At 43.9% G+C, this 24,216-nt stretch overlaps 1 pseudogene across 1 annotated transcript in view; it reads left to right on the forward strand.

The window, feature by feature from the left end:
* The window catches only part of LOC309612085 (homeobox protein Mohawk pseudogene), a 210,909-nt pseudogene that overhangs the window by 115,775 nt on the left and 70,918 nt on the right, over window positions 1-24,216 (forward strand). The window contains exon 2 of the transcript XR_014249774.1: window positions 6,691-6,818. The product of XR_014249774.1 is annotated as a homeobox protein Mohawk pseudogene (transcript). The remainder of the gene's footprint in view (window positions 1-6,690; window positions 6,819-24,216) is intronic.

Raw genomic sequence — 24,216 nt, forward strand, 5'->3', positions numbered from 1 at the left:
GTGGAAACAATAAATGCTGGAAAGGGTGTGGTGAAAGGGAACCCCCCCTACACTGTTGGTGGGAATGTAAATTGATACCACCACTATGGAAAACAGTATGGAGGTTCGTTAAAAAACTAAAAATAGAATTACCATATGACCCAGCAATCCCACTACTGGGCATATACCCTGAGAAAACCATAATTCAACAAGAGACATGTACCACGACGTTCATTGCAGCACTATCTACAATAGCCAGGACACGGAACCAGCCTAAATGTCCATCGACAGATGAATGCATAAAGAAGATGTGGCACATAGATACAATGGAATATTACTCGGCCATAAAAAGAAATGAAATTGAGTTATTTGTAGTGAGGTGGATGGACCTAGAGTCTGTCATACAGAGGGAAGTAAGTCAGAAAGAGGAAAACAAATACCGTATGTTAACGCATATATATGGAATCTTAAAAAAAAAAATGGTACTGATGAACCTAGTTGCAGGGCAGGAATAAAGGGGTAGACATAGAGAATGGACTTGATGACATGGGGTGGGAGGGCGAAGCTGAGGTGAAGTGAGAGTAGCATCGACATATATACACTACCGAATGTAAAATAGTTGGCTGGTGGGAAGCAGCAGCATAGCACAGGGAGATTGGCTAGGTGCTTTGCGATGACCTAGAGGGGGGGGTTAGGGAGGATGGGAGGGAGCCTCAAGGGGGAGGGGACATGAGGACATGTGTATGCATATGACTGATTCGCTTTGTTGTGCAACAGAAACTAACACGGTATTGTGAAGCAGTTATACTCCAATAAAGATGTATTTAAAAAAATATTCATATTGCTGGGTTCAAGGCTGACCTGTGTTGTAGAGAATGATCATGCATGAGGTGGGACCTCTCCTAGTTGAGCACTCAGGTCCCCTCCATGTCTCAATTACTATAACTCTCTGATTCCTTGTTTGGGTTCTAGGTCCTTGGACAAGAGCTAGTTTGATGGCTTCCCATGGCCCTGCGCCTTTAAAGATGGGGCCTGTGGGCAAATGGGGAGTCAAGAGCTATACAATGAATCAATCCCAAAACTTCCTTCAACCCCTGCAAATTCCCCGGTCCCTAGGTTCCTCCTAACAGGGAAGGCATCATTATCACTTGAATGGATGACAGCTAACAATAATGAATTGACTTGAACTTTCAGATTAACTCAACTCCACTGCAATAAAATTTTGGCCCAGAATGTCAGAATCTTGTCTGATTTAACAGAAATCTGTTCATGCGTTTGTTCTCTTGTTCAACAAATATTTGTCGAGTGTCTACAACGTATCAGGCACTGGAGACACAATGATGAATGATCCATCACCCTGGCTTCAAGCAGGTGGAGGTTTGGGGTGGGGGGAGTCGGGGAGCGTGGCAAGAGACAGAGGACCTCCTTCCTATGAAAGTGAAAAACATTGACTCCCACCAGACAGGACCACCCTGTTTTCTGAATACACAGTCTGTATGGGCTCTGCTCATGTGCTTATGCCAGCCTCTCTTTCTGCATTGCCCTTTTCCCAATTCCTGCCCCTTCTTCATAACCCATCCTCAAGTTACACCTCTCCTGATCACTGGATGTGAGACATCATTTTGCCCTCTATGATTCAATAGTATGTAGTGCTTATGCCACTCACTCAGCTCCTCTATACTGCCATTCACTCTAAAATTCGGTACATACTTTTACTCTTTCTCACTTGTCTGTAAGCTCCTTGAGTACACAACTAAATCCTAAACTCTAAGGATCCCCAAAGCATTTGATACGTTATCTAGTGTGCAATGATGCACCAATAAATACCTGAGAAGTGGAATTCAATTCAACAAATTCTAACCAAGATCTAGACACAAGGCATCTTTTCACATGCTATAGAAAGGTGCAAAGATAAATAAGAGGATTTTACTCCAAAGTGAGATGGGGGCCTTTAGAGAGTTCTGGGCAGAACGTTGATCTGCTATCATAGTCCAATGCTAATATATTTTGTTGTAGGAGTGTTTCAACATAATTTCTTTTAACTAAAAATTTTTCCTGATTTAAACAAAAGGTGGCTGCTATTCATAAATCGCTAATGCCTTTCTTACCTTCTTTTACTTACATTCCTCTCCCACTTGAATCTTGTAAATGAATTGAGATGCAGATAATTTCATTGACCAGTGCCATTCCAAGAAAAAAGCTCTGGTCTTCTGTAAGAAGAGCTCCTGCTTATTGAGGCCCCAATAAAGGTATTCCTTTGTGTATATCCTTCTCACAAATCCACACAGAAATCCAGCAAGCTAGGTATTACGACTTCCACCTTAAAAATAAGGAAACAGGAGATCAGAGAAATTACATCATTTGCCTAAGTTCACTTAGTAGACGGTGGAGCTGAGAACTGAATGTAGGCGTCCTGATACTTTAGCAGCTAAAACCATCTCAGAAAGGCATTTCATTGACTGGCATGTATGTTTGAGGGCTCACTTTTGTAAGCCAGCCCTACATCAACATCATGCCTATTGGAATATCACACAGCAGGGAAGTAATACACATTCCTCTGTTTTGTCAGCTGACATCCATGGCCCTCAAGTGCTGTCAAAAAGTGACCCTTCATTCTGGACTTACAATAACTTGGTGCCTTCATCCTTTTGAGACACGCTGCCAACGCTTCAATCTCATCAGCAGATTGCCTCACATCAGAAGTGCCAGACAGTTTCCTTTAAACATGTAGAGACTAACCTGGTATGGAGCAGTGGGGACCTTAGAAATTCTTTTTGTTTTCATGTCAGATCTTATGATTTTTTGTTTCGTTTTGTGTGTGCATTTTCTGACAATGTATTTCACTGTCTGACTGACCTGTCTATCCTCAAAACCCAGACTGGTGATTTCCTCTAGCAATGCTAAGTCAACATATCCTTCTTTATCTCTGTGATTCTAGTGATATGAAATGTGACTGAATATACAGACTGATCCATGGGTCACATTGTCTCCTGTTCTTGCAGTTGTGGAGAAATAATATATTTGATTTTAATCTTTGGTCTGTAGGTAACCAATGTGTGACCTTGAGCAGCTCTCACCATTTCTCTGAGGAGGGTGGAGCTGAGTCTCTTTGGAGAAATAAGTCTGTGGTTCTTTGACTAATCATTCTTCTTCCACCTTGTATAGAATATTATCGGTCCACTGAAGCTTTCAGGGTTTTGGTAAAGTGTTTTGTCACTAGAACTCAGGCAATTTTCTAGAAAAGTATAGGCATTAGATCAGTATGAGACCTTGGAGAACTTTTAATTCAACGGCTGCATTTTGCTAATGAAGAAACTATAACCCAAGGAGGTCCCGTACTTACCTTACCCCATGCAAATCCAGGACCAGAATCTGGGACTCAGCTCCCAACTTGGTGGCCTTTGAATATATTACTTCCAGCCTCCAGGTCAGAAGTGGACCTTGATATTCACAGACCAATCCTCCTGCCTTTTTCAGTGGACTCTGATTTATTCATTATGGTGTAACCACTCAGCAAAAATGTGTAGTCAGTTTTTTTCTCAGCAAACTCACACAAAGTTGGAGACACTTTCTCTGCTTGAGAATACAATTTGATCAGAAAACACCCCAAATTTCAGGCATTCAGAGTAAACTACCTTGTTCAAAGTCATCAGGCCAATGGTGGGCAGAGCCAGAACTGGAAGTGGAAAGCTCCAGAGAGCTGGGAGATAATGGATGGTGACAGGCCATCCATACTGTGCTTTTGGCTTCCCAAAGTCCAGATGGCCTCGCCTCACTGTCATACTGATTGACTGAAGCACCAGCGCTGAGATGGCCACAAATCCCCAGCACGTGGATACAGCTGCACGTTTGTCTCTAGGAGGCTCTAGGTTAGAACATAACCTTCCCCTTTGCAAGCAGAAGTACAGTTGCCACCAGCCAAAGAGGAAAGCAGGACCCTAATGAGCAAGTTTCATGACCACTGGGATGTCAACAAAGAAAATGGAGGCAGAGAGAAAAGAGAGCTTGGGTTTTTTTCACAGGGTTTTTGCTGTCTCTTACACAAATCTGAGCCTAGGTCTAAGCTTGCCCTTTTTCAGTCCCAACTTCCCTGGTTATAAAATCATGTTTGGCAACTACTCTGAAAGTTATTAAAGTTGCAGCAGGAAACTATGGGAGGCCAGAGAATTTCAGACAAAAGTTATTGCATCAGTAACTCAGAAGCGAATCCCTAAAACTCTTGACACATTTTTCCAGAGGGCTAGTGCCAATACAGAAATGGAAATCGTTGTCAAGGGCCACTGTGTACCTGGAATTAAAATCCATCATTCCTCAGAGCAGAGAGCTATGATTTTGGAAGAGTATGAATAGTCATGCCTTTTATCACCATATTTCCTCGAAAATAAGAGTTCTTTATTTTTCAAAAGAACAAGAAAAATTCTGCTCTCTTTGTCTTTTTCCTTAAGGACCCCTCATTTACATTTTCTTTACAAATTTTTTTTCTTTGACAGTCACACATTTAAACGGAAGGCTTCCTTTTCCTTATTCAATTGCACTGGTTTTATTTTGGATAGAAATCCTGTTGGGTACAGTAACAGAGAACAAACTACAACTGCAATAATCCCTTCTACAACATCTATTGTGGGGAAACCTATTACACTTTTTTTTTTAACATCTTTATTGGAGTATAATTGCTTTACAATAGTGCGTTAGTTTCTGCTGTATAACAAAGTGAATCAGCTATACATTTAATACACTTTTATTAAATGGCTGAGGCACTGGCTCCAGTGATCTGAATTAACTACCGAAGAGCACAGAAAGGGAACAGAAATGCCTTCTGCCTTCAGCAAAGCGCACTGCATGCCCAACAACATGGCAGGGACCGGAGACAAAAAACTCCCATCCAGGAACACCCACCTGAAAGACCATAGATTGCCTTAGGCGATGCCTTCATTACCAAAAGTTAGCAGATGGAAAAGATTTAATGGGATCTTGGGAATTCCCTTGCTGTCCAGCGGCTAGGACTCTGCGCTTTCACTGCCGAGGGCCCAGTTCAATCCCTGGTGGGGGAACTAAGATCCCGCAAGCTGTGCAGTGTGACCAAAAAAAAAGATTTGATGGGATCCAGTGTTAACAAGCAAATAAGCAAATGGAGAAATGGGCCTTCTGATTCACTGTTGGAGGACTGACAATATCCTCAGAGTTTTAAATGTACGTACACTTTGACCCAGGTTCTAAGAATTTGTCCTAAGTTAGTATTTACATAAGCACACAGGGTGGGCCTCAGCATGAGAGGAAAAATCAGGAACAAAGCACAAATCATTAAAAATGCAGTCATTGACCTGACCATGTAATTTATATTTATTGTCTTGTGACATACCATTGAGTGGCAAAGTGCAGTCGCAGCAAGCTATGTGTGTATGACCTTATCTGTGTAAAACTGTAGCTAAAAGGCTGTTCACAGAGGTGTTCACCATGGTAGTCTCTGGATGAGCTTCTGGGTGACTTTTACTTTCCTTGACCAACTTTTCTGGATTTTTAATATTTTTTATACTTGGGGTTTGGGAGGGTGCTTTAAAATTTTTTCAAACAGAAAGCTAGTCTTTCCCTAAGTTCCTTAGTACTCGTACTGCCGTACCTAAGCCCAACCTAGTGGTAAGACACTATGAAACATTGTGATGAGTTCATGGGTGTATCCAAATGTCAAAATTCATCAAATTGTACACTTTTGTACATGTGATTTGTTTATTGTACATTAATTACACCTCAATAAAATTGTTTTTCTTTAAAAGGAAAGAAAATACAAAATAGTCCAGGTAATTTCCATTCTCCACACAAAATTGTCAAAATAACTATATATATAAAAAAAACCTGAATCAATTTTGGAAAGTAAATTTGATGTTCCAATCAGTGACAGGAGGCTACTCCAAGAGGTTAATAGCCTGAGTGAGGTGTAAAAATGTTCATTTAGCTTATTCTCCGTTCTCCAGTGGTGTCAGTGTCCTTGATTATAGATAGATGCAGTGCTCAGTGTTTGACCTGCTTCCGTCTTCTTCTGTTTGAACCTTTTTGCAGAGTCCACGTCAATCTTAGGTAACTTTTACCCCAAAATACATGCTTCAGTGCACTTTAATTTTCCTTCAGTAAATAAATAGCACTTGCTAGCTTCCCTTAAGTAGCTATATACCAAACCTGAGTGTTCTGAGACTTTGGGATCCGATAAAATTACAAAAACCAAGCATTCTTTCCAAAGATAATTATGAATACACTAATAAATGCTTTGAAGACGATTCCTTCACTCTGCTGGCAGATTTTCTCAGGCATATATATCCTTTTCCTGTAAGACTAGCTACTGAAATAGTCCAAAGGTCTGCAGTTGCCTGAAAAGTATGACAAAAGGAACACCAGTGGCTACAGTGGGTTTAAGAGTTGGGTCTCTGAGTTAGCTGGACAAGAAAGAAACAAATGTGTGTGTGTTGCCGTCAGGGTCATCCTCAGAGTTTTAAATGTACATACGCTTTGACCCAGGTTCTAAGAATTTGTCCTAAGGCAGTGTTTACATAAGCACACAGGATTAGCCTCAGCACAATCAGAAAGAGGAAAAAGGGTTCCACCTCTTGGTGCAGCATGAAGAATGTGGGCCAGTGCAGGGGTAGGACCTCTCTGCAGGTTAGGTCTGCTTCTCATCACTGTTTTTCTATGCTTTTCCCCTCTGCTTTACAATGCAACCAGTTGGACTGTGCTGCAGGGAAGAATTGGGCGCCCAGAGAACCCGTTCCGAGTGGCCCTGGAATACATCTCGAGTGGAAACCAAAGCTTGTCTGCAGTGGACTTCTTTGCCCTGAGGAACTGCAGCGAAGGTATCTGAATCTGGCTTTCCCCTCCACTCCTTGGTAGCTTGTCTTAAGTGGGTCAATAACCTGCCGCCATGATTAGCTGGGAATGTGCACACTTATATAGAAATGTCTACAGTGCTTTGGGTCTGATTCTGAGTATTGACAAGTGCTCCATAGCTCAGCTGATCAATTTTCAAAGATTGAGTATAGTATTATATCTGCTTAACTTAAAACTTTATCAAATAGAATATAGTCTTTGTTAGATAACACATTAGCTTAACTCCCCTGGCTGTCAAATGCTTTCAGCTATGGGTTTGTTTTGTTTTGTGGAAATTTTCAAATGTTTACAAATGCATAGAATAGTGCAATGAACCGCCATGTACCCTCAACCCAGTTTCAACAATTATCAACATTCTGCCATTTTTGTTTCACCTATATCTCCACCCCGCTAACTTGATACTGATTAGTATTTTACTTTTTTTCCTGAGCTAAAATTTACAACTATGTATTTTTAATGATTTGATTTAAGCTGTCATTAAGGGACAATGTGGGAAATGGTTATATGTGAATTTTTCTGCTTATTTTGTAAAAATCATTAGGGCATGGTCCACTGTGTCATTGAGTTTCTTTTGCATAAGCCCTACATTGTGTGAATTTATTTCAAGATTTATTACCAAGAGAGGGCATCTCTCTCCTGAAGAATAATTTGTTGATTTGTTTTCTTTTTGCCTTTGTTGCCAGGAAACTCTGAACTAAACGCAATACTTAATCACAATAATTATATCTGTGTAGTTTTTTGTTGAGCTTATTTCCCCCTCCCTCTACAGAGTTTTTGATCTTCTATTCTTATTTTCAAGATCATATTTTATATGTATCTTTCATTAGATGTTGCCTCAAGTCTGATTGGTATGCAGGATAAGATAGACCATCAATACATATATGAAGTCAATCTTTCCTTGATTCTTCAGAAGACCTAGGGTCATAATTATAAACATCCTTTATTATTTCCCACATGTAGAGAGTATACAAGATGGGCTTGAATTATACAAATCTTCAGGAAAAAAGTTGCTTTCGTTGCCACTGTTCTCCTGCTGTGCCTGCCTCTTCCCAGAGGTTCAGTGGGAAGGGAGCTCTCACCTGTGCCATGGAACCTGTGGTCTGGAGGCCCAAGAATGAAGTGTTGACAGGAAGGAAGCCTGTGGCACTCCCAGACCTAACCTCTCCATTTAGACTATTCATGAACAACCATGAAGGCCCATAACACACAGCCATCTGTTGCAGGTAGAGGCCCCGTTTTGAATCTGGAGCTGGTATACAAAACGGACTCCCTTAGGTAGGGAACCCACTGACCACCCAGTTGCTTACGTTGCTGTAGCTCTTCATTCATTGCTGGCCTTGCAAGGACTTTGAAAAAGCGTATTTGTTTCTTTTTTTCTTTAATCAAAACTGGTTTATGTGTGGGAAAAAGAGAAGTCACCATAACATGACAGATTGAACTTCAGTTCAAGTTGAAAAGTTGCTTAGCGTGTGATGTGAGGCACTGTACAAGAAACATGTGGTTTGGGAGAAAGCCAGGAGCTTGTACAAATGTTTCCACACTCATGAGTTTAGGGATTTGTGAACGTCTCTGGACATCACCAGTCCTCACAGATGTCAAGGGTCTACCTACGTACCGTCCAAAAGAGGCCATGTGTTGAAATGGAGCCGGTGAACAGGAATGTGTCAAGGAGAAGGCATTAGTTCCCAGAATTGGCCTAATTGCATTTGAACTACATCAGGAGAAGGGAATAAGTGACTACAAAACTCCAGATATCAGGCGCAGCACAAATAGTCCTGCAAAAATTCTTTGTACCTTTGAAAGATCTCAGCCAGTTGTGCACAATTTTCATCCCTTAGAACTTCCTTTCAGCTACAAAAGTTTTCCTCTGTAGCTTATGTTGCATTTGCAGCGACCTGCTGCACAGTTTAAAAGACATGTTTCTTTTCTGCTTCTCTACCCTTATGAAGCCAAGAGAGATGACCTCTCTAACTTTCTCTAATGATCCAGAAAGTGTTTCTTCTGGCAGGACACTCTCTTAAGGAGGGAGAAAAGAAGTCTTCGTCCGATTCCCTAGGGGAAGTGGACTGGCCAAGAGACCTAGGGAGGTTCTCATGGCCCAGCTACCTTCCTTCAGAGGCTCCAAGTCCAAGAATCAGATGTTTTCCATAGGGAAGCAGGTGTCCTTTACGCTCCTTCTCAGACTTAGAATCCTGTGGCCACCAAGGGGTGTGAAGGGATCACTGTGGATCTGTGTAAGGCAGAGAAGAACAAAGTGACCCCAGTGTGTCCTGAGAACTTCTAACTCTTCCTCCTGTTATGGAACAAATTCAGGTGCATATCAGTTGGTGTGGACAAGTTGCAAACATAAGAAGCACCCTAAAGCTACCCTCATATATTTAAAGGGAAAGAGTTGTTTTGGAGGCATACTCAAGGCCTATTTGATATAGACAAATGTCTGTGTTTTCTGAGTCGTTGCTTTAGTTAGGTCATGAAGAGGAGGAGATAAGAGGAGAGAAGTAATATCTTTGAGGGGGTGATGCTGATGACAGGCTAGCCAGGTTGTTAATAGGTTTGCAGGATGTCTGGTCTACTTCCTATAGAACTCTACAACCCTTCCTTGTCCCACCTGAAAAGAGATGCCATTTTAATTAAACTGGAGAAAGGGGAAGTTGGACAATTCTCCTCGCATAGGAGATGATATCTATCTGTGGGTGTCATCAGGGCAGAGTTCGTGCCTCTTTCCTCTCTGAATCCTGACACCTATCACAGTATGTGACAGTTAATCGCCGCTCAGTTAATAAGCAATAAAAGCTCACATCTATGGAGCACTTACCATGTGCACAGGCAAAGTGCTGATCCGTTTACATGTGTTAGTTATCTCCTGTGAGCTTTACAATAATACTAAAAAATAGGTACTATTATCTTCATTTTACGTATGGGGAAACTGAAGTTCACAGAAGTTTCTAAAGTTGCCATAGTCATTCAGTTAGGGAAAAGTAGAGCCAAACTCAATCCCAAGTCAATTGGATCACCAAGCCAGTATTTCTGTCCATGACATTCTGCTGCCTTAATGGAATGTGTAAAGGCTGGAGTTTTATATATTACTGGAAACCTTAAAATTATCCTTGACTCTTCCTCTTATCCCTACATCCAGATGGTCAAGTCTTGAGCTCTAGGCTTGTGGCTGCCTCACATTCTATCTGTTGCTATCTAGATGCTACTGTTACTGCTTCTCAAGTTTATCCTTCTGACTTCATTTCCTCAGCCATGTGCCTTATCCAGGCCTTCACATATGCATACTGGGACTTTGGCAAAAGCCAGCTGGTCTCCCTGATATCATTATCCATCCTTCGCACATTACCAGGAAAATCTCCACCAAATTCCCTTTTCTTGTGGCACTTTCATGAGAATTTCAGTGACGTCTTATTGTCTACCACATCAGAAATATGAGGGCTAGAATGGACCACCTCACTCATTTCCTGGGGCCAGGAAAATGATGGGCTGGGGATCACCCAGCCAGTTGATGGTAGAGCTGGACCGTCTTGACTCTGACCTTGGTATTTTCACCACTGCTCAATCTTGCCTGGAAAGCCCCAGTGTCTCTGCCTGATTTCCAAGGTTCTTACAATCTGGCCCCTCTGTATCTGTTCAACATTATGCCCTCTGTTCTCTACACCTCCTGTCCTCTAGTCAGACTGGTGTTCTGTACACTATGCCAGGAGTGGCCCACTTGGTCCCAGGCCTTTCATTTTGAACACTGATTGATCATTTATGATCTAGCTTGGAGCCCAAACCCTCCAGAACATCATTCGCAGCTAAAGAAATTCTTCTCGGAAGACTTTGCTCTCTGCATCTAAATTTAGTAGCTGTTTTATAATTATTTCTCAACTAGTCATTTTAGGACCCTAACTTGAGGTTCAGAGCCTTGTCTTCTATTTCTTTTATTTCTCCAGGGGGCAGTTAACACCATGCTAAGTACATAAGAAACACAATGTAAATACTTGTTGACTGATTGGCTAATCAATCAATTGATAAATGCTACTCCTGCTTTTATAGCTTTGGGCTGCTACTCCCAAAAGAAAGTAGCAGTGAGTGGAAATTACTTGGAAGAGGTTTTCCCCTCATCTTGAAAGGGCAGTGTGTATATTCAGCACTGAGGGGAGGGATATCAGCTCCTAGAGACACCCATGCCCTGGCTCCCAGGGAACCCTTAACCCTTTCACAACGACCTTTCTTCAGCAGACAACCCAGAGCAATAGGATGTGAAGGACACTCATCGGGTACCCTCATGTTCAGAGAAAGCTACAGAAGGACATATGTCAGAATGGCAGGACTAGCTTACTGAAAAGGATTTGAAAACTATCAGTGTGCCTCTGAACAGCTCATAAAAATACATATTGCAAACACCCATCTAGCACCTTCTATGTGCCAGGTCCTGTTCTAAGCACATTGCTTATATTAACTCATTTAATCCTTACTGCTGTGAGGTATACATTATTATTATCATCACTCCCATTATATGGATGGGGAGGTCGAGGCACAGAGACCTAAGTAATTTACCCAAAGTCTCACAGCTTTGGCTCCAACTGGCTCCAGCATCCATGCTCTTATCTACCACACGTTGCTGCTACCTGTAGAAGGTCCCTGCTGGAAAGGACCTCAGAAAGCATCTAATCTGCCTCCCTCACCATGTGGAAATTGAATGCACAAACACCCAAAGATTTACCTTGAACTTTGACACACTAAATTACTGATTAGCCCAATGTGCTTTCTTTTTTTTTTTTTTTTTAATTTTATAGCTACTTTATTTATTTATTTATTTTTGGCTGTGTTGGGTCTTCAGTTCGTGCGAGGGCTTTCTCTAGTTGCGGCAAGCGGGGGCCACTCTTCATCGCGGTGCGCGGGCCTTTCACTATCGCGGCCCCTCCCGTTGCGGGGCACAGGCTCCAGATGCGCAGGCTTAGTAGTTGTGGCTCACGGGCCCAGCTGCTCCGTGGCATGTGGGATCTTCCCAGACCAGGGCTCGAACCCGTGTCCCCTGCATTAGCAGGCAGATTCTCAACCACTGCGCCACCAGGGAAGCCCCCAATGTGCTTTCTACCTCCATCTCATGGTTGTCAAGTTCTCAATTTTTCTAAGAAACCAATTCAGAATTTCCCTCTCCCTGCCCAGATTGGTCAAAGGCAGTTTAGGAGGACCACCACCCCCTGATCAACAGTGGGCAAATCAAGGAACTAAAAATGGCTCCAGTATAAGCTTAAACATATTTTATTGCAGGTAACCATAGTTCCACTTCTCTCTAATGAACCTGCAAGAATCTCACAGCTGAGATTTCCCAGGTCAGAGCCACATTCAGCTCACTAACAGATTTCTCAACAAGAAGTGCTCTTGATCCGTTACACTATCAAGACATCTTCATACACATTACCTCTTCTGATCCATTCAGAGAGGGTGTCAGAATCTTCACATTACCCATGGTGGGGGGCAGGGTGGGTATTTCGCTAACTTCTGTAGTTCAGGAAGGGGAAGAAATCCAAGGTGTCAAATGCAGTCCGATCACCGTGGATACCTTAAAACACGTGTCCCAGAAGAGTTGGAGATGCACAGATATCTTAACCTCTCTGGGCCTAAAATGAGCACATTTGAACTAGATCCACAGTCCTTAAACATTTTTTAGAGGCTGAACTCTTAATTCAAATAAAGTCTTATACAGAAGTCCAGTATATAAAATTACACAAGCAGAGCTGCCCTTGAGGAAGTGAGGGTGGGAAACCCACCCGTTCCACAGCCCTTGACACACCCTCCAAATGGGTTTTCATGAAGTACAGTTTGAGAACCCCTGGACAGTCTGATTTTCAACTCTCGTATTAACTCCAGCTTTTTGATCCTATCATATTGTACTTATTTCAAATGTGATAGACAAAAGTAGTTACATTAACCATACCTTCTTTAAATGATTAAGACTAAGCCCAAGGCTATTGTACTTTGAATACGGGCCATTTCCACAAGACAAATTTTTGTCACTGTGGGTCCTGGCTTTGAGATGCTAGGTATGGAGCTGGTATGAATGTTTCCAGTAAAACATGTGTGGCATCTCCCGGCCTTGTCTCCTCTCTCTCTTCTTACTTCACCAAAGACAATGATGGGCAGTGGAGGATGTCCTCCTTAGACCAGGAGTTGACAAGAGGAAATGAGAGAAGCTAAACAAACAGATTCTAATCTTTGGCCAGCCATGTGGAACCAATTAGCCTCTAGAGTAAGCTCCAAAATCCAGCTGGGTAAAATGAAAGATTACCTCATGGGCTCCTGGCAGCTTGGCCCAAACTGGGCATTTTCTGTTCCAAAAGCAAGCAATGCCCTGCAGGATCCTCCGTCTGTGCTTGTGAAATGAAGATTACTATGACACACTGTCTTGGGGCTGCTAGCGGAACACTCTCTATGTGGCAGACTCATCCATCCATCTATCCATCCATGCATTCACTCATTCATTCAACAGATATTTTACTGAGCAGTACTAAACTAAACACAATATGTATATAGTGACACTGATATAAACTTGTTTCTGTCTCAGGACTGAGTTTTGGTGCAGTGGCTTTAAGATCTCCATTCTACTCGGCACAAACACTGCTTTCCAAAAGGCCTCCCTGGCTTATATTTAGTGTGCACCAGAGGTATTGAATATGTGCTCCATTTGTAGAGATGTCTTCCTCCAAACTAGTTGCAATGCGCCTTTCTCAGAAAGACCACAGAACGAGCGCTGAACCAGCAATCAGGGGATTTAAGTCCCCTTTCCACCTCTTATTTGCCATAGACTAGCCAACTCTGTGGATCAGAAGGGACATTAAAGGTCTCCCCCAGAATCGGCACACTGATTGTTTTTTATTTTAAAATAAGAATAACAATATGTCAATGGCTGTCCTGAAATTGACCTTAATCATGAGGGTCAAAGGAGAAGATGGCTGTGGAGGTGTGTTTGTAGATGTTGCCCTGAGCTACCTGACTTCTCTGCCCTCACCTGGCCTGAGGCCTTTAAAAATGAAGCTGCTCCCTTTCTGCTGCTCGGTTTCTCATGGAGAAACTACTATCCACAGAAATAAATTGGCTCTTCTGATGCCTCCTGCAAACGTTTCATGTTAAAGATAACCAAGTGCCAAGTGGGCGACGGGAGCTGCAGCATTGCCAACCTGACGCTGGCACCCGGGTGGCCACCACCTGGGTTGGTCTCTTTAAGGGACTGAATCAGCTGTGCGGTGGCGGGATCTACAGCTTGGAAGTGAAAGCCAAGGAGAAATCGGACCCACAGCCTGCTGTCCTCGCTTAGTTCTCTCTGTGTCTTCCAGGTGGAGGGTGAACCCCGTTTACCCTCTTAATTCCCAATTTCTAAAACTTCTTGCCCATAATTTATCAGTGGACTGTACTGTTTAAAATGATGATTTCATCTAGCCACTGAGATCTACTCACATTTCCCCAAATGCCTCCCCACCTCAAGCTTTCGCTCCAGCTCTGCCCCTCCCCCATTCCCAACATCTGCCTGTCCCGGTCCTACATGTCTTTTAAAATCTCAGCTCAAATACTATCTTCTCCAAGAAGTCTCAGCCCAGAATTGTGTTTCCATATATTTCTGTTTTAGAACAATCTACTTCCTTCCGGAGTTATTTATGTCTTGCTCAATAGATGGATGCTAGGTTCTATTTTTAAAAAGACTGTGTCTTTTTTTTTTACTCTCTATATCCCAGTTAGCAGCTAACAGTGTTTTACCCATGGTAAGCAGTGAATAAAGGTTTTGCTGTTACAATGTAGGAGAGAGATTACAGGCTTTGGAATCAGACAGAATGAGTGTAGAATTCCAGCTCTATCACTTACCACCCTTTTGAGCTCAGAAGAGGTTTTTTGTTTGTTTGTTTGTTTGTTTTTATCTATGAGTTTGGGTTTTCTCATAAGTAAATGGGGCTAATAATATATAATTACGGGTTTGCTGGGAAATTAAAACTGATATTGTGTGAAGAGCCCCTAGGACAGTGCTTGGCACAGTAAATACCATCTTCCTCTCTCTCCCATGTCCCCTGACTGAGCTAAGTGTCCTCATTCTGGAACCAGGGCTGAATAATTCTGCACGACTAGCCCGGGGTATGTTATATATTTGCAGGGTCACACCCACCTTTCACTTTATTTTTTGTTGTTTTCTGTTTAATATATTACCTTTTTAATAATATATTTTATTTAATTGTTAGTTTATAGAATTTAATTTTCAATAGTAACTTTATCAGCTAGCTCACAAAATTTCTGAAAATTTAATAATCAGCTCTTGTCAATGAGTGCAAGCTGGCTGTAACCCACCACTGCACTCTTTCCTTCCCAGACTGCTTTTTCTAAACCCCAGATACTATATCATCTTATTCATAAACATTTCAGCATACACCTCTAAAAGATAAAGACTCTTTAAAAAAAAAGGAAAGAACCATAATATCATTATCACACAAAACAATTTTAATAATAATTCCTTAATATTCCCTAATAGTTCTCTAATTGGCATGTAAATTGAATCTACCTTTCACTTTCACTCTGGGCCTTGTCTGAACCGCTGGGCCAAGGGAGAGGTTATCCCATGTCCAACAAAGACCCTGACAGCCCAGATCTACATTCTGCTTTTGAAGGAAGCTGCTTCTGTATGCTTTTATCTCTAATAGAGTCATTTTTTCCTTGTGACTCAGTGCACAGAATCCACTGTGTCCCCAAAGGAGAAAGACCATTTAATCCTGTGGAGATGGTTGGAGGCAAGGGAAGAGCCTAAAAGTCCTTTGACCTACTTATCACACTGTCTCCTCAAGCAGACTAAACATGGGGTCTAAAACAAACAGGCCCCCAGCTCGTGGAACCAGAAAAGAACTTTGTCCACCCCTCCGTTCCCTACTGGTGCATAGCTGCTGTTGGCAGAGACTTCTGTACTCTGGAATGGCTTATTCATAATCACTAATAAAGCCAATTAGAAATGCCCCACGAAGTGCTTAGGAACAATAATGACTGCTTGGGCGACTATTTTAAATATTCGACCATAGAAAATCACCTGGAAATGAGGGCAGACACAAAAGGTCTTAAAATATAAATAAATAAGGAACCAATGTGCTGAGGTCATTGTACTCCCAAAAGAAAATTACTTCCAAATTACAACTACATAAAAGAAATAACTGAAAAGATTAATCACACTAAAATAATTGGTCTATCTGACAAGTAATTTGGAGCAATATTCAGTCATTGACATCAATGTCTAGTAGTAAAATAGTAATGAATTTCTTTCTCTGACTAATGTATTTATTTTATTAATGGTACTAAATGGTGTTGTTACTGCTTATAAATATTTCATAACTTTTAATTCATTAAAATGTTCAAGAAATTTCCAAAAGTATTTATTAGCTTTAAATCATTCTTAGTATTCAATACGTGATTGCCACTCTGCCTGGGTAATTTAAAAAATTATTGTTTTGGGTAATGGGAGTCTCTTTGAATGCGGAGGATTAAGCCCTAGTTATTAATGAGACTATCACTCCAGCTGGTGATGAATGAGGGGCTTGGTGAAACTGTGTTCCCTCTTTGGGTCTCTAAGGCCCTTCTGTAGCCATTCCTTAAAACCTGGGGCTGTGAGGCAAACCGGGTGGACCCAGATAAATTAATTCCGGAGATGATAACCCGTGTCTAAACTGACACTTCTCTTTCAATCCACCACCTCTCCCACCCCCGTTTCATCTTCCTGGAACAGGTGACAGAAAAATTCGTATATTCCAACCTCGCCCCTTCTGTTTCTTTCATTCTTTGATAGAGGCCATAACAGGTAAAACAGGCAAAAAGATGCAACAGAAAGAACAACGAAGGACACCACATAAAGCGTAGTGGAAGGAGGGTAGGATCTGGACGAGGAAAACACGGATTTGAGTCCTGAGCTGTTTGGGTGCTACACATCCATTACATCCTGCAGTACTGGACCATTCGTGTGTGAAATGAAGACAGTGGTACCTGCCCCGGGGTCCGTGGGGGGATTAAATATGTTAGTCTGTGTGCCTACATGCCTGGAACCTAGTGGGAAATCAAACAGGGTTAGTTCTACTCTTCTCTAAGTCCAAAGAGTGTGTCGTGGTGTTATTGATCCAATGGCCTTGGCAACTCTTAATTAACCTGGTACAAACAGTTGGTATGAGTCATCAAGAAAAACCGGGCCAACAGTGAGTTGTACAACTCAGGGACTCGGTGAAGTCTAAGGACAGGACGTCCCCGGGAGGAGGGGTGGGACAACTCCGCTCTCAGGGCTCTGCCCCGTAGGGCTGAGGTCAGGCTCACTGCACTGCCTCCAGAGCCTCATCCACACAGGGGATGGCTAAAGGCATTTGGCTGTGGGCAAATGGGGCGGGGGCAGGATCCACCAAGTGGCTTGAGGTGAAGTGTGGCCAGCGCTTCTCACACTGCGATGCGTGTACCTCAAGAATATATAGTGATGTTCTGGGAGTTTCCAAACCTACAGAATCAACATGGTACAACTTTCCAGATTGGAGTGGAGGGAAATTTTCTATTAAAATTTTCAGGGCTATATATTGGGCTCCAATGAAAACTGTGCACAAATTTAAGATAAAAGACCTTTTCTGCTCGTAGTGATTCCCCAGATTCTGGGAGGTGACTTCACCCTTCTCTGCCATTGGGGGAACATCAGAGGGTATGTTGGTGAAGCACCATTCCAGGGGGACAGAGGGACATGGGTAAGAGGAGGTACAGCCAGGCCTGGGGTCACCCACTGGAAAGCTGGTGCCAAAGGGAAGGTATCCTCTCAGTGCAAGCCATGGATGGGCAAAATGGCAGGCAGAACTCAGGTGACACCAGAAACCAGCAGTGAGGCCCTAATCTACCAAATGAAGCAGAGAAGGGCTCAGTTCCTAAAATTTAGGTACCAGATCAGGGACAGACTAACAAATATGAGATTGCAAAGTCCTCTGTGCATTGGCCTAAAGCTTCTTAAATTTCCCCAAGGACAGAATTGATCTCAGAGTTGGTTTGGTTTTGTTTTTGTTTGAAGGGGGGACACAGGGAGGGGTACCAAACCTTTGAAGCTCTGGGAGACATTTTACTTCCTCTCTTCCTGGACCCCTGGACAGAGCTCCTCACATCAGGGGTTTGGGAATTTCCGGAGTGGAGGGCTGTGAGAGTGGGCTGAGGGGGCCGCCTGCTCTGCTCGCTGATGGGCGTAGACTTGGGAGCTCAGGAGCCTGCCCTGCTGGGATGTGATGCTTTTTCTCTCTTCACTCATGGTTATTTTGCCATTTGGGGCACTCTCTGTCTTCAAGTTATGCTGTGAGCACAGTTTTTGTGGAACTTTAGTTTGCCTTCCTTGTTGTGATTTGTTTTGGGAAGAAACACTGGGAATTGCTCCGCAGCTGCCTGGAAAGCCCTGTGATGCACAGCTTGCAAACCACAGGGCAAATGGTCTCTGGGATCCCTCCTTCCCTCAGCTCCAACATTCTGGGATTCTCTGAGAAGCTTGTGGGTGGATGTAAAGTCTTTTGGCTTTTGCTGCTTTTGCTTCTTCATTTAGCTCTTAGCCAGCATTTTGTGTCTATAAAACGCTTAACAAACATTGACTAATTACTCCTCATTAATCATTCATGCAACTGGTAGACCAGGTCCTTCAAGAACACGGGTGTAATATCCTGTCTGGATCCCAAGTCACGCTCAGAGGGGCGATGGGGTCATCATGGCAGCACTGGGATCCGCCAGAGCTCGGTGGGGGAGTGGCCGGAAGGTGGGCACAGGCTCTGTGAGGCTACAGCCACACTGGGATGCCCTTCCGCGCTAATGAACAGGAAGGACAAGCCACATCGCCAGCCAATGGCAGCTGAGAGGCAATAAGCTTTAATTAGAGGCTTCTTCCTGGGAATTCACATGAACATAATAAGTCTGTTGTCTTAAAAGGCCCAAGGAGATTAAGTGCGTCAACTTTCTTTTGCTTTTATAAGCTGATCCTTTCACTCATTTGTGAAATGTAAATATAATGAAAACATTGGCTCTGATGAGCTCCCCAGTGCTACGGGGACAGGCGGCCCGAGTCTAGGGTCAGGAGGCAGCCTATCTGTAGGTTTATGGCTCAGGAACACAGAGCAGTGCAGGTGAACGAGCTGTAACAGCTGGGAACAGCAGTAGAAGGGACCCTGGAGAAGGTCACTTGGGTCTCTAGGAGGGTGGGGAATGGAGCAAGCTCCCTACACCCCAGTCCCCAGAGGCTGAGGAGAGCCTGTGAGTAGCCCAAAGCCTCTGTCCTATGGACTTGGGCCCGTAAGTGTGTATAGCTGGGGTGAGAAATGCCCAGAATTACATTATGTGGGTTAGAACAGAAAGCAGAAAATTACAAGGAAAGATGGTGTCTGTTTTCCTTCCTATCTTACCATCTCAGGAATGATATCTTTCTTTCTTGTTAGTGTGCAGACACAGACTCTTGCTTACTGGCTATCACATGCTCTCGCTCTCTCTCTCTCTCTTATTTTATCTACAGAGCATGTGTGTACACTAATGTTACAGGCCTGTCATCTCAACCATTCTCTGCCATTCTTCCCCTGGTGTGGCCCTTTTCCCCATTCCTTTCTCTCATCTCTTACCTGTGGCTATGTGTAATGCCAAAGCTTCTACTCCATTCAGAGTCCTATCATTTGTTTACTCTGTGATAATAAATAAGTAAAGGCAGACAGGTCATTTTCCTTCTCAGTTGTTTCTTTGGGCATCCCGTCGACAGCCTCTCACTACATCTCCCTGCCCTCAGCCTCTCTTCCCTCTATCTCTCCCAGACTCTGGATATCTTTGTCTTTTTGTTTGTCTGTTAACTCATTCTCTTCTCATCTTTCTTCCTCTCCTTGTGAGGAAAAGAAAAGTGGGCCACGGAATAGCCTTGGGATGCCTGTGGCCACCTCCATTATCGGTGAGCCCTGCTCTGCTTTCACATCAGGCACAGGCCTGAGGCTCTGCTCCCACAGACCACAGCTGAGACAGGCAGGTTGGCTACACCGGGGTGGATCTGGGGTGTGTGCACATGGAGTCTTCCTCTCTTTTCTTCCTTATTCTAAGCAGAGATTTTCTCCTCTCCTCCTTTTCCCCTTCCCCCATGTTTCCTCCTTTCCCTTCATGTACCTGTCACTCTCTCATTCAGCAACCTCACCACTGCCCCAAAACACACACGCTCCCTCTCTCTCTCACACACACACACACACACACATATACACACAGAGAGAAGCACGTACATACTCATGAACAGTGAGGAATTCTGGGGGACATTTGGATACGGTGACCCTGAAGAGGGCCTTAGGGGCAAGACCACCGTCTTTAGTTGAGAGTGAGGTCTTACCTAAGATGGAAGTCTTTCCTGGTGTCAATCACATGGCAAAGGCAAGGATCTGGGTAGATAAGAGGGTCTGGTATTTTCCTCTGGGGGTCAAGAAATGGAATTGGAGTGAGCTCTTGGGTACTGGAGCTGAGGTTGCACTCACTGCATGGGAAGACACTAGAAGCTAGGAAGGAAAACTAGCTGGGCTTGGGGAGACTTTCTTCTCTTCTGGGGTCAGCAAAGCACAGAGTCTAAGCTCGTGGTGCACACCTGAAGTTTTCTCCCTTGTCTTTCCCAGTCTTTAGTAGAGTCATGTTGAACGTTCCAGCTTACCTTGGCTGTACTCCAAGAGTTTTGTCTGGATACTGTCCAGGGTTTTAAAGGATTTAAATGTCACTCCTGAGACCAGATTGAAGATGGCAGTAGTGATCCATAGGATTCTCCAAGGAAATGACAAATCTTAGAAAAAGAAGGAGGAAGGGAGGGAAGAAAAGCGGAAGAGAGGGAGCAAAAGCTTGAAGTCTAACCCCTCCCCGCCAACCATGAAGTTCTCCTTCTGGGCCAAACTTGGAGGTTCTGATCTTGCATTGATTAAGGAAGGTGGAATCTCCCTACCTGGTATATGTCCAGATGTATAAATTGGGCTTCCCATTTTCCCACCATCTACTAACTGGACTCCACAACAGAAATCCAGGCTTCCAGAACCAAGGCTGGAGACCTTAGTAAAGAATCCAATCTCCTGAGACTTTTCTAGATTTAAAAATCTTTATTTGCCCTTCCATGTTATTATATAATCTGGTGCAACTTCATCAGAGGCCCCACTGACATATGAGGTTCCCCCATCTCTAATTGTTGGTTGTTGCTTTTCAGAGACAAAAAATAGAAAAGGAGTCACACAGTCACTACTAATGGGCTCTTTTGTCAGGTGCAGAACTCCTCGACCGCACCTCCACCCCAGCCCTTGTTTCCCACGCAGACAACTCCAGTAAGTGTGGTATGAGAGGTAGCCCAGGGCTCTGTCTGCAGAGCTTCCAGCAAGGCTTTACAGGACTCGGGTGGATCATGCAAGTACCAAAGCCTGCTTGACTTCTGCTTCTGTTATTTTCCCCTCCTGCTAAGTGGCAAACCTTCCACCTCATCTCTGTATCCCTAGCGCTTGGCTCAAAGCCTGGCACACGATAGGGGCTCTATGAGTTTTTGTAGAGTGTTGAATGAGTGAACGAAAAAATGAGTTAAGAGGGAATGGTGTGGAAAGTGTCTGTGAATGCCAAGCAGAGTGGAAAATTGAGATCAGCAGCTGGAAATTGTAAACAAGGCAAATCTATCAATGTTTCAGATGATTTCAGATACTCACTTAATCATATAGGTGGACATTCTACTTTGTAAGTATAGGCAAAGACAAACACACCCTATAGCATAAGCTTAAATTCCAGATTCTCCCCTGCCAAAATAATAATAATAATAATTATTATTAGGACTTCCCTGGTGGCACAGTGGTTAAGAATCCGCCTGCCAATGCAGGGGACAGGGGTTCAAGCCCTGGTCCAGGAAGATCCCACATGCCACGGAGCAACTAAGCCTGTGTGCCACAGCTACTGAGCCTGCTCTCTAGAGCCCGTGAGCCACAACTGCTGAAGCCCGCATGCCTAGAGCCTGTGCTCTGCAACAAGAGAAGCCACTGCAATGAGAAGCCCGCACACCGCAGCGAAGAGTAGCCCCCGCTCGCCGCAACTAGAGAAAGCCTGCGTGCAGCAGCAAAGACCCAACGCAGCCAAAAATAAAATAAATAAATAAATTTATTTTTTTTTTATTTTTTTATTTTTTTTAATTTTTTTTTTGGCTGCGTTGGGTCTTCGTTGCTGCGTGTGGGCTTTTCTCTGGTTGCAGTGAGCGGGAGCTACTCTTTGTTGTGGTGCGCAGGCTTCTCACTGCGGTGGCTTCTCTTGTTGCGGAGCACAGGCTCTAGGCATGCGGGCTTCAGTAGTTGTGGCACACGGGCTCAGTAGTTGTGGCTCGCGGGCTCTAGAGCGCAGGCTCAGTAGTTGTGGCGCACGGGCTTAGTTGCTCCGCGGCATGTGGGATCTTCCCGGACCAGGGCTCGAACCCATGTCCCCTGCATTGGCAGGCGGATTCTTAACCACTGCGCCACCAGGGAAGCCCGATAAATTTATTTTTAAAAGAAATTAAACTTAAGTTGGCTCTTCAGAGAACCCCCCATCTCCATGGATGGCAAACAGTTAATCCAAAGTCAACTCTGAATGGGAATTTTCTTTGTCCCTTTTGAGTAGTTCAGAATTCTCCCCTTTGCCCTTCCCATTCCTCTGGGGAGCAAGTAAAAATGGGAAGGTTTCTGTGCCACCTGGTAAAGAAAGAGCCATCCAGTCTGGGCTCCCTTAAGACATTCATTCAGTCTCTGTTGGTCTTTGGTCATCGGACCAGGCCCGTGAGTGTGACTGAAGGAGGGAGTCCTTGCTTGCAGGTCCACATGGATCACTCCAGCTCCGTCCGCAAGCCTCTACAACTCTGCCCACACCCACTCAGCCACCTCTGGGCTCCTCTTGGGGAGACTCTGAGGCCCTTGACACCCTCCCATGCTGCTCTGGGTTCAGGGGCACTTTCTACCCTCAACCTCCCAGCCGCCCCATTCCACTCTCCTCACCCTACTGAAACAGCCCAGTGCTAACCCAGGGCACACAGGTCTTCTTACTTGCAACTCCCCTCAACCTTTCTGGTCTTTGTCTCTTTCCCACACCCTCACCAGGCCATGTCCCAGGTAGGAAATGCACAGACCTTGTTGCCCTAGCAGGGCCACTCATTTGCTCTCCTTTTCTAATTGTCTATGGGGTCTATCCCACACCATTGTACATTCTGCCCCACTCTATGTTTTTTTATCTATGCAGTTTCAGGCCTATGTTTTGGGGCCTTATCAATTCTTGGTTCCAGATACTCCAGACTCAACTTTTTAACTCCAAGATCTGGTTCACTTTCCAAAAGTCCATATCTTACCATTGAAAATCTGTATTTTCAAGTGTATCTGCCCTCCCCCATCCAAGGCAGTGCCTGGAGAAAGCAATAGCAACTCTCTAAATGGAGGCGAATGAGGGAGTGGGTCTACAAAGCTTAGGAAAAAGAAACCTCAGATGATGCTCCAAAATATTATCATATTTTGAATCATAATTATCATAAATATCATCATATTATCACACCCCCTGACTCCAGTTGTCCAGCTGTGCCTCCAGTTAAACAATCCCCAGAGAGGGTTTTCAGTGCCCCTTTTTAATGACCTTCATGGAAAGCATTCCCACAACAATTTTGATGGGAGACAAAGGACTCTAAATATTTTAAAGTTCTAAGATGTTCCAGCCAACACTCACTCCTTCTGGGTGTGGATTGTCGTCCTGAGACAAGCTCAGAGCCCCACAGATCTGTGTGTGCATCTCTGTGGTTCACCCCATAGTCTCTCCTGGCAAAAGATCGTGACCTAAGGCAAACCCAGCCTGGGTTCTGTGATGGCCAGATTCATTTTTTGAAAGCACCTCTTCATCTGTTTCCTCCTCAAGATCCCTATAACCTGTGGAGTCAAGTTCAAAGACCTTGAATCCTCCCTTCTCTGCCCCAACCTGCTGGCCCAGACTTCTCCATCTTGGCCTCTGACTAAATCCCACACTCCAACCCACCAAATCGACAACCTGTCCTCCGAACAGGCCAGAGATGGTCATTCCACTGGTCCCAGCCCCCTCTGTTCATCAGGGACCATCACAACTCTCAACTCATCCCCCAGTGGCATCCATGAGCACTTCCCACAGTATCGTCGTTTAAACCACTCATTTGGCACTAACTAGCCTTAAGACATCCACTGCTCATGGCTTCTCATAGAAAGTGATTTCACTTTTAGTACTAGTCTATGTGTTATGTAGAGTCTACCAACTCTTGATTCATCCAACACCCATGAGAATGTGTCCCTGCCCGTCTAGATGGTACACTCTCTGAGGACCATGCACCACAGTGAAACAGATTTTGGAGCCACACACCAA

The sequence above is a fragment of the Balaenoptera borealis genome (assembly GCF_965194805.1).
Source record: "Balaenoptera borealis genome assembly, chromosome: 15".
Lineage (NCBI taxonomy): Eukaryota > Metazoa > Chordata > Mammalia > Artiodactyla > Balaenopteridae > Balaenoptera > Balaenoptera borealis.